The following is a 10333-nucleotide window of genomic DNA, read 5'->3' as shown; positions in this document are numbered from 1 at the left end:
AGCGGCGCTCCCCGCCTGGCAGCCCGGCCGGGCCGCCGGGAGTCACGTGGCCGGCCTCCTCCCACGGGGCGCCGGCCCCCGCCCCCATCCCCGCCCCGCGCCCCGCCCGCCGGGCCCCGCTCCCCCGGAGTGCCCAGGTGACCGCCGGCCACGGGGCGCTCGGGGTGGACAGGAGTCGGGGCGGGGGAGAGGGGGAGAAGAATGGGTCGGATGGGGCTCTGGCCCGGTGTCCCCTCGTGCCCTCCGGGTCCAGCCCTGCTGCGGTACCCACATCGGCTCCTCCGAGCTGGCGGATGCTCGGTGGCGGGGATGCTTAGACTAGGGAGGAGCAGAGAGGGCAGGTGGTACTTGGGATCTAGGTTGTCTCTGAATCCTTTTAAGAGCACTTTCCGAATTCCCTCCACCACCACCCCCTCATCCCCCCACCCTCCCCACACACATACACACCATCCACTCTGTAGATGGGGAAACAGGTTCAGGCACCTGGGCGCTTGGGGTCAGTAGCAGAACTCGTTTTTTAATATGCAAGTTTCTTTTCTGCTTTCCCCACCAACTTTCATCCCCTCCTGGCTGCAGCTCAGGAGTTTCTTTTGGGGGGAAAAACCTTTCCCAGAAGCTGTGCTGGCTGGCCGTGGCCTCGCACCCCGCCTGAGGCTCACTCCGCCTCGGTGCGTCTGCGGCGCCCTCTGCAGGTGCAGGCGGGTCGTAGCTGAGTGCCCTCCATGAAGAGGACCTTGGTCCCGAGGCTGCTCCGTAAAAGGCACCATGGACTCTAGCCTGGGCCTCCGCGCCTTCAGGAGGCTTCCATGCGTGTAGACACAAGCCCTTTGGTCTGATGCATCTGACATTGGGCCCGAACCCCAAAGGAAATGGCAGCAGATAACACCATTTTTTATTTGTTTTTGTTTTGTTCCTTTGAGACAAGGGTCTCATTCTCTCTCTCTCTCTCTCTCTCTCTCTCTCTCTCTCTCTCTCTCTCTCTCTCTCTCTCTCTCTGTGTGTGTGTGTGTGTGTGTGTGTGTGTGTGTGTGTGTGTGTGTGTGTGTGTGCAGAGTCATTCTCTTCTCCTCCTGCCTTAACCTGCCGGAATGTAATGTGCATTATAGCCCTGAGCCAGTGTCAAGAGCAGAACTCCCCGCCCCTTCCTTTTCCTTTTATTTTTTTCGTACCCAGAGCCTGGCACATGCCAAACAGTGCTCTACCACTAAGCTATATCCGCAACCCTTCTTTCACTTTTGGTCTTCAGACAAGGCTCAGTAAGTTGCCCAGGCTGGCCTTGAACTTCCTCTCTAGTACAGCCAGCCCTTGAACTTTCAAGCCTTCTGCCTCAGTCCCCCAAGCAGCTGGGATCATAGGCTTGTGAGATCATACTCTAAAGGAACAAAGTCTGTCAACAACTTCCTGTACCCAGCTGACTGGTGCCATGACCCACCTGGACCCACTTCGCCAGTTCAGCCAGTTCAAAGCACTCTCCCAGCCTCCACTTCCCACCAAATGAGCACTGGGAACGCATCCAGATCATCTTCAAGAGCAACGAGTGCTCTTAAGTGCCAAGCCATCCCTCCAGACCCAATTAACTTAATTTTAAAAACTAAAGTATTTGTTAAATATTCTTTTCTAGCCGGGCGGTGGTGGCACACACCTTTAATCCCAGCACTCGGGAGGCAGAGCCAGGTGGATCTCTGTGAGTTCGAGTGAGTCCTCAGACAGGTGCAAAGCTACACAGAGAAACCCTGTCTTGGAAAAAAAATTCTTTTCTAAAAATATCTTAAAGGGGGCAGGGCAGATGAAGTGTGGAGCCATGAAAGTTCTCAGGGAATGAAAAGTTCACTTTTCCATCTGGCAGAGGATCTCTCTTGAATAGTGTGACCCTATTTTGAGTAACAAGCTCCTCCAAGATTGAAACATACTATCCTGTAGAGAAGCTCCTTAAGCAAGAAGGCAAACAACTCAAACGAGCTTCCTTCAGGAAGTCCCTGAAACCAACCAGACTCATTAGGCCCCTCCCTGAAGCCAAGCTGAAAAGACTCAGACCCAGACCAGCTGTTTGGAAGAAGCAAAAACCAACTGAGGTTTAGACAAACTGAGGCACCTGGGTAGACACTCTCCAACCTGTTGAGCTGCCTGCAGACTGTGCAGTGTGCTCCAGGTTCCCAGCTTAGTGAGCTGTCACCCGTGCTAGGGTGGGCAACTGTCTTTGAGTCATTTCTGCTCCTAGAAGTAACTCCTCACACATATTCCTGTAAGTAACCCCAATAAAACTCATGGATCACCAAGCTAAACTTTGGTGGTATCTGTAGTTAGGTCTGTCCTGGGCTCCCTGAGTAGATGGGTGTGTTGTGTCTCCCCAGGAAAAGTTCTGTCACAGGACTCCATATGAGAGTTTATAGAGTGAAGGCCAGACCAACAGGCATAACCTAGACTCCAGACAGCAGGTGTGAAGGGCCATATGGTCTCCTGACTGCCAAACCCTGGATGTAGGTGTCACATCTGTGGTGGCATCCTCATGTGTGTTCCTCACTGTGCAGAATGTTCAGATAGTCCAAGTGCTCATTACGTTTTCCAGCCTGGAGTCTGGCATCAGCCGTTTCTCCAGTGACACCTGGTCCTTTGAAGTAGGAAAAATCATTCTGAATTTACACTCTGGGTGCTGGGATGCTCACTCTTTAGGACTGGGTATTGCCTCTAAGCTTTTTCAGCGAGCAGAGCCAAGGACATAGGAGTGTGTGAGTGTGTGTGTGTGTGTGTGTGTGTGTGTATGTGTGTGTGAGTGTGTGTGTGTGTGTGTGTGTGTGTGTGTGTGTGTGTGTGTGTGCTTGTGTGTGGAGTGTGTCTGTGTGTGTGTGTGTTATTTGAATGCAGGGCCTTGCGCATGCTAGATGACTGATATACCACTCAGCTGCATTGCTATGTACCCCAGGCTGACCAGGAACTTGCTGTGTAGCTGAGGATTACCTTGAATTTCTGAGAAAGGGTCTCACATAGCCCAGGATGTATCGAGAATTGCCTTAAACCCCTGATCCTCCTTCCTCCACCTCCTCAGTGCTAGGGTTATAAGCGTACAACACCATGCCCGGTTTTTTGTGGGGTTAGGCATTAAACGCAGGCCTTTGCAGTTTCTAGGCAAGCACTCTACTATCTAAACTCCATCCTCAGCCCTAATGCCAGACTTTAAGAAAGAAATGTAACTGGGTGTGGTGGCACAGGCCTTTCATCCCAGCACTTAGAAGGCATGGGCAATCAGATCTCTGTGAGTTCCCTGGTTTACACAGTTCCAAAACAGCAGCCAGAAAGACCTTGTCTCAAAAAAAAAAAAAAAAAAGCCAGATGGTGGTGCATTCCTTTAATCCCAGGTCTCGGGACTCTGCAAGTTCAAGGCCAGCCTAGTCTAGTCTACAAAGTGAGTTCCAGGACAGCCAGGGATACTCAGAGAAACCCTGTCTGGAAAAGCCAAGAAAAATAGAGAGAGAGAGAGAAACCAAGAGAGACAAAGAGAGGGGGGATAGCTAGGAGCCTATTTAGAGGAGTTTTTGTCATATTTTAATTTCTTATAACGAAGGGAATGTTAGAGTCAAAGAAGGAATAGGAATCCAACCCTAACCAGTAGATTCTAAAGATAACTAAACAATTCATGAAATCCTCATTTCAGGAATCTGGACAAGAGTTTTTGTCAACAGAGCTGAACAGATCAGTCGCCTGGATGTCTGATATTAGCTGGTCATTTGTTGTTTGGGGACTTTGTGGGGGAGGGGTATTGAGACAGGATCTTGCTGTGTATTCCAGACTGATCTTGAACTCATGATCCTCCTGCCTCAATATCCTGGGATTAAAAGCAAGTACCACTATGTCATCTAAGCTACTATTTTATTCAATATTATCTGGTGTAGTTTTTTTTTTATGTTTTTAAGGATTTATTTTTATTTTCATTTGTGTGCATGTAGATTCCCATTGGAGGCCAGAAGAGGGTCTCAGACCCTCCTAGAGATGCAGTTAGAAGCAGTTAGAAGCCACCCAGCACAGGGCACTGGAAACTGAATCCGTGTCCTCTTGAGAAGAAGCACCCTACCCACTGAGCTGACTCTCCAACTCCAAATGAAGCATTTTCATTTCTAAGTAGTATTTAAGCTTAAGAACAGTCATATAATTAATAAGTTCCATAATAATACATTTTTAACTTCTTTCTTCCTCCTCCTCCTCCTCCTCCTCCGCCTCCTCCTCTTCCTCCTTCTCCTTCTCCTTCTCCTTTAAGATAGGGACTTTATAGCCCAGGCTAGCCTCAAACTCACTGTGTAGCTGAGGATAACCTTGAACTCCAGACCTTCCAGATCCCACGTCTTAAGCACTTTAAGTGTGGGAATTAAAGACAGTGGTTATGCTTGGTGGTGGTGGTGCATGCCTTCAATCCCAGCACTCAGGAGGCAGAGGCAGGCGGATCTCTGAGTTTGAGACCAGCCTAGTCTATAGAGTAAGTTCCAGGACAGCCAGGGCTACACAGAGAAACCCTGTTCCAAACAAACAAAAATAAAATAAAACAAAAAATACAACTCTGCAATTTAAATACACACACATATCTATCTATCTATCTATCTATCTATCTATCTATCTATCTATAGATAAATAATATATAAATAATATATATAAATATAATATATATAAATAAAATATATAAATAATAATAAATAAATATATATATATGGGAGTGTTTTGCCTGCATATATCTATGCACCACATGTGTGCCTGGTGCCTCCAAGGAGGTCAGAGGACAACTTTTAGGGGGTTGGTTCTCTCCTTCCCGTTGGTTTTAGGGTTGGCTTGAGGCTTTTCACAAGAGAATGCGACTGCTAGAGCCACGCTGAAGCCGGAAGATAAAGCTTTTATTTAAAGCAGGAACTGCCAGTCTCCAAGAGAATAGCAGAGCCAAAGGGGGAATTGGGGTTTTCTAGGGTGATTTTAGTTGGGCAGGGGGGCATTAAAGAAGAAGGAACTGTCACAGGCCACAAGATTGTAAACAAATGTTGCAGTGTGGAGGGGACTCTGGCCCTTAGGATAGCAGGAGGCTGTGTTCAAGCTGTTCTGCTGAAGTGAGGGGTCAGTAGATTCCTGAGAAGTACCAGACATTCGGCTTCCCGTTCCCTGAAGGAGCCGGGTCCCCCACTGGTTGTTCATCTCAGAGTCTTAGGTGACTCCATCTCAGGACAGCGTACCAGATGGAAGCCATGTCATCAGGCTTATGTGTCTGCGTGGTCATGTGTGGAGCCACCTCCCGGGCTCCTAGGACACCTGTAAACCGAGACTTCATCATCTTCTCATGGCTTGCTTTTAAATTGAATTGCTCTTTTCAAAAGTTTCATGATCTTCAAATGATGAAATTCAAATTATTTCCCGATGAAGTGCTTCTTGCCAGTGGTGTTCCAGAGTGTCTCAGAACGACACTTGCCTGGATAGATGCTCAGGTGACTGAAGTCATTTGGGCCTCCATGACAGCAAAGGATGAGGCAGAAACACCGAGATTCTTGCCTATCTGACATGAACCAAGCCGATGAACTGGTGAAGGACCCAACAGATTGCCTTTGTTGACCTAGATAGAGGCCCAGTGGTTGTACTAAGGTAACCAGTCTTTGACAAAGGAGCAGAGGAAACTCAGTGGGGACAGGCTACTTACTCTACAGCACCTTTGGAAACGTATATATAAAACCCAAATGCCGGGTGGTGGCGGCACACAACTTTGATCCCAGCACTCAGGAGGCAGAGGCAGGCAGATCTCTGCGAGTTTGAGGCCAGAATGGTCTACAGATAGAGTTCCAGAACAACCAGGACTTACATAGAGAAACCCTGTCTCAAAAACAAACAAACAAACAAAAACAAAACAAAACAAAAAAACAGACATGGATGCAGAACTCAGGCCCTGGAAGTCAATTCAAAATGGACCACACATCACAATGTAAAATGTGAAACTATTGAACAAGTAGAAGGAAACATGAATGAGGATCTAAACGGCCTTGTACTGGGTGATGATTCCTTAAGATAACATGATGCCAAAGGCAGAGTTCAGAAAAGAAAAAATTGTGGAGTTAGGGGGCTAGAGATTTGACTCGATGGTTAAGAGCATTAGATATAGATAGATAGATAGATAGATAGATAGATAGATAGATAGATAGGTAGGTAGGTAGATAGATAGATAGATAGATAGATAGATAGATAGATAGATAGATAGATAGATAGATATAGAGGTTTTTTTGTTTTGTTTTGTTTTTTTTGAGACAGGGTTTCTCTGTGTAGCTTTGCGCCTTTCCTGGAACTCGCTCTGTAGACCAGGCTGGCCTCGAACTCACAGAGATCCGCCTGCCTCTACCTCCCCAGTGCTGGGATTAAAGGTATGTACCACCACCACCCGGCAAGGATTAGCTTGAAAACTATCCATCTATAGGGACTGGAGAAATGGCTCAGTGGTTAGGAGCACTGGCTGCTCTTTCCGAGGACTCTGGTTTGGTTCCCAGCACCCACATGGCAGCTCACATTCCTGACTTGACCCGGTGCAGACCAACAAACTCTAGGTGCTGACATCGTGGTGAGTCACTTAAATCACGAGAGGAAGTAGAAAGGGGGGAAATGGAATTGTTCTCACCCCAAAGCAAACCAACCAAAAACCCCCAAACACAGACGATTACCATCAGACAAAAGCAGTCGTCCGTTCTGCCTGGTGTACAGCTGTCACGGGCCTGCCGCCACCAAGCAGGGGACCCTGGCAGCCGGGGCAGAGGCCAGCAGCTACCAACCCTGACTGTCCTGCTCTAGTCTAGAAGGTTCCAGAACCAGAGTGACTGAACAGCTGTAGGGATGTCTTCTAGGTCACAGTCCTAGCCTCACAAGCACACCGGAACACAGCTCGGAACTGCAGTGAAATCACAGGCTGTTGCCTGACCTAAGAACATCCTTGTAAGCCAAGCGGTGGCAGTGCACGCCTTTAACCCCAGGATGTCTTTGTGTCTGTCTTCCTCTCTCTATCTACGCGGGGCATGGTGCTATACACATGTCATCATGTAATGCCAGCGGAGGTAGAGGCGGGACAATCAGGAGCTCAAGGCTAGTCCGGGCTACATTGAGACCTTGTTTCAAACAATCTGGTCAAAAGCCCAGGGCCATGGCTGGGGAGGTTATGACGCCAGGGGAACCTTTCCATCCTTCCAGCTGACACTAGTTTGTGTCAAGCTGACTAAACTACCCAGTATTCCTTTCTTCCTTCAATGTTTTGTGTGCAGATTGTGTGTACGTGCACTCACACCTGGAAGGCAGAGGTCAAGGCTGTGTCTTCTTTGATTGCTCTCTGGAGGCCTTGTTTTTAAATTTTTATTTTAGTTAATTCGTTAATTAAAATTTTTTTCAAGACTGGGGGTTGATGATAGAGCCACGTGCATGCCAGACAAATACCCTACCACTGAGCCATACCCTCGGCTAAGTGCCACCTTCGTTTTTGACAGGGCCTCTCACTGAACCTGACCACTGCACGTGACTTGTAGGTGTGTTAGAGACTGAACTCAGGCCATGATGCTTGAATAGCGGGCACTTGACTGAGTCATGGTCCCAGCCCCTCTCTCTTCTTCCTGGGTACCATGTCCTCCTGCCCACTCTGATAGGTCACTCCCGAGGGGAGCCAGCTGCAGCTCCTCTCTGTTTTCCAAATCTTAAGGTTTCCTTTTTTCTTAGTCCAGGATTTCATTCTGCTGGACTAGATTCCTGAGAGGGAGTACAGGGGAGAATAAAAATGTCCCTCTCTCCATATGTCTTTTTTTTTTTTCTTTTTCCCACCTCCGACATGGTCACTGGAATGAGCATTGACCTGGGGCGGGGGGAACAACCATTTAAATTCTCCTTCTTGTACGCAGCTTGCATGTGCCCCTTGGTTGGCACGCGCTCACAGTGCTGGAGGTTGAGTCTGTGAAGCATGGGCTCCAGCATGGAGAGCTACAGCCCCAGACTGTAGCTATGGAAGACAACGGGCCAGCGAGAGGGCTCCGCAGGCAGGGGACTTGCCGCAGAGCCTGACCAAGGTCAATCGCTGGAATCATGTGGTGGGAGGAGAGACCCACAAGTTGTCCTCCGACTTTCACTTGTATCCACAGTGAAATGGGTACAGACTGAATAAAATCAAATGCAGAGCATTCCAATAAAACAATAGTTCTGAAATGCCATAAAGATAGTTCTTGGCAATCTTCTAGGTTGGGGTGTGTGTGTGTGTGTGTGTGTGTGTGTGTGTGTGTGTGTGTACACATGCGGGTGTGCCATCTCTTTCTAATCTTGAGACTAATGTCCCTCAACTCTTTCTGTCTTACTTTGCTGTCATGGAATACCACAGACTGGGTAATTTACGTAGAACAGAAATGTACTCTCACTTCTGGAGGCTGGGAACTCAAGTTCAAGTTGTAGCTGTCCAGCTGTGTCTGTAAGTGGTAGAAAGCAGAAGGGCAAGAGGAAGTTTTCTTCAACTTCGTTCCCTCTTGTAAGGTCCCTAATCCACCTCCGAGGGCCTGCTCCCACAACCTAATAATATCCTCTCCTAAAGGGCCGGCCTCTTAACCTCAGGCCAGAGCACACTGGCTGCTTTCCTCCCTATTTCCAGCTACTCATTTGTCTGCGTTCTGAGACAGGGTCTCTCTGTGCAACCCTGGCTATCCTGGAACTCGCTTTGTAGACCAGGCTGGCCCGAATTCAGAGATCCACCTGCCTCTGCCTCCCCAGTGCTTGGATTAAAGGTGTGTGCCACCATGCCCAGCGCTAGTTCCTCAAATTTTACTCTTCGAATTGATCTTTGCCTTTTGCAAAGTACACATGAGTACACATGCCATGGCTTTCGTGGGGAGGATCTCTTCTTCCGCCAGGGATCAAATTCAGGCTATCAGGCCTGGTCAGACGTCTTTACCTGTGTAGCACCTCGTCTGCTTTTCTTTGGTTTTCTCTGCTCCCCGTGTCCTTGTGTCCTTCCTGTTGGTTTTTCTTCCTCTTTTTCACCAGCATGAAGAACTGAGTAGGATGGGGTAGTGGTGCATGCCTGTAATCCCAGCGTTTGGGAGGTAGAAGCAGGCGTGGCTCAGTTGGCAGAGTGCTCGTCCAGCGTGATACACACCCCCTAAATCCTCAATGTGGTTTTTAAAACATAATTTATTTAACTTGACTTTATGTGCATTGGTGTGGAGGTGTTGGATCCCCTGGAACTGGAGTTTCAGACAGTGGTGAGCTGCCATGTGGGTGCTGGGAATTGAACCTGGTCCTCTGGAAGAGCAGTCAGTGCTCTTAACTGCTGAGCCATCTCTCCAGGCCCCCCACCTCTCTCTAGCCCCTTCTTCAATGTGTTTAAGGCAGCAGTTCTCAACTTGGGGGTCAAGTGACCCTTTCACAGAGGTCGCCTAAGGCCATCAGAAAACACAGATATCTACATTATGATTCATTACTAGCAAAATTACAGTTATGAAGTAGCAATGAAAATAATTTTATAATTGGGGGTCACCACAACATGGAGAACTGTATTAAAGGGTCACAACATTAGGAATGCTGAGAACCACTGGTTTAAGGTGAGTGTTTCGCTGGGAATTGGACATTGGGAGTTCAGTTCCCAAAATGATCACCAGGTGGCATAGTGACTCTATGGTTAATTTTATAGTCTCCACCCCTCCACCCATCCTACACAAGTGACAAGCCCCTGTGAATTCCGAAAAGTTGGAGTGTTATGAGTCGTGTTTGTCAAGCAAGGAGCCCTCAGAACTGAAGAGTATTTCTATTAGAATCTGGGGGGACTTTCTAGCGCACCCTTTATTCTACATTTATCTTGGGTGCATGCATATGCGCATGCATGCAAATGCCTAATTCTGAGGACAAACTTCAGGAGTCGGTTTTTTCCCTCCAACATTTGAGTCCCAGGGATCAAAGTCGGGTCATAAGCCTCGGCAGCAAGTATCCCGACCCGCTGAGCTGTCTCCTGGCCCCTTTAGAGATAAGGAATTGAGCTCTAGAGGAGTCCACTAACTTATCCAGCCACTGGCAGTAGTTAAGTCTGACCAAACTGTGGCTTGGATTTGAAAGTTCTTCTAGAGTTATAATCGAAACTGCCATTAAAAAAAATACAAGCTGGGCGCAGTGGCTTGGGCTTACAGTCTCAGCTATTTGGGAGGCTGAGGTGAAAGGATTATTTGAGTTTAAGAGTCCAAGGCTGGGGTTGGGGATTTAGTTCAGTGGTAGAGTGCTTGCCTAGCAAGCCCAAGGCCCTGGGCCTGGCTAGCTCAGTCGGTAGAGCATGAGACTATTAATCTCAGGGTTGTGGGTTCAAGCCCCACGTTGGGCA

At 48.3% G+C, this 10333-nt stretch overlaps 1 non-coding gene across 1 annotated transcript; it reads left to right on the top strand.

Moving 5' to 3' along the window:
* Positions 1–10260: 10260 nt before the first annotated feature.
* On the top strand, positions 10261–10333 carry Trnan-auu (transfer RNA asparagine (anticodon AUU)). Its single transcript has one exon. It is a non-coding gene; the product is annotated as a tRNA-Asn (tRNA).

Source organism: Peromyscus californicus, unplaced genomic scaffold, assembly GCF_007827085.1.
Source record: "Peromyscus californicus insignis strain IS unplaced genomic scaffold, ASM782708v3 Scaffold_1__1_contigs__length_55948999, whole genome shotgun sequence".
Taxonomy (NCBI): domain Eukaryota; kingdom Metazoa; phylum Chordata; class Mammalia; order Rodentia; family Cricetidae; genus Peromyscus; species Peromyscus californicus.
The sequence above is the reverse complement of the archived record's forward strand: the minus strand, read 5'-3'. Positions and strand labels throughout refer to the sequence as shown.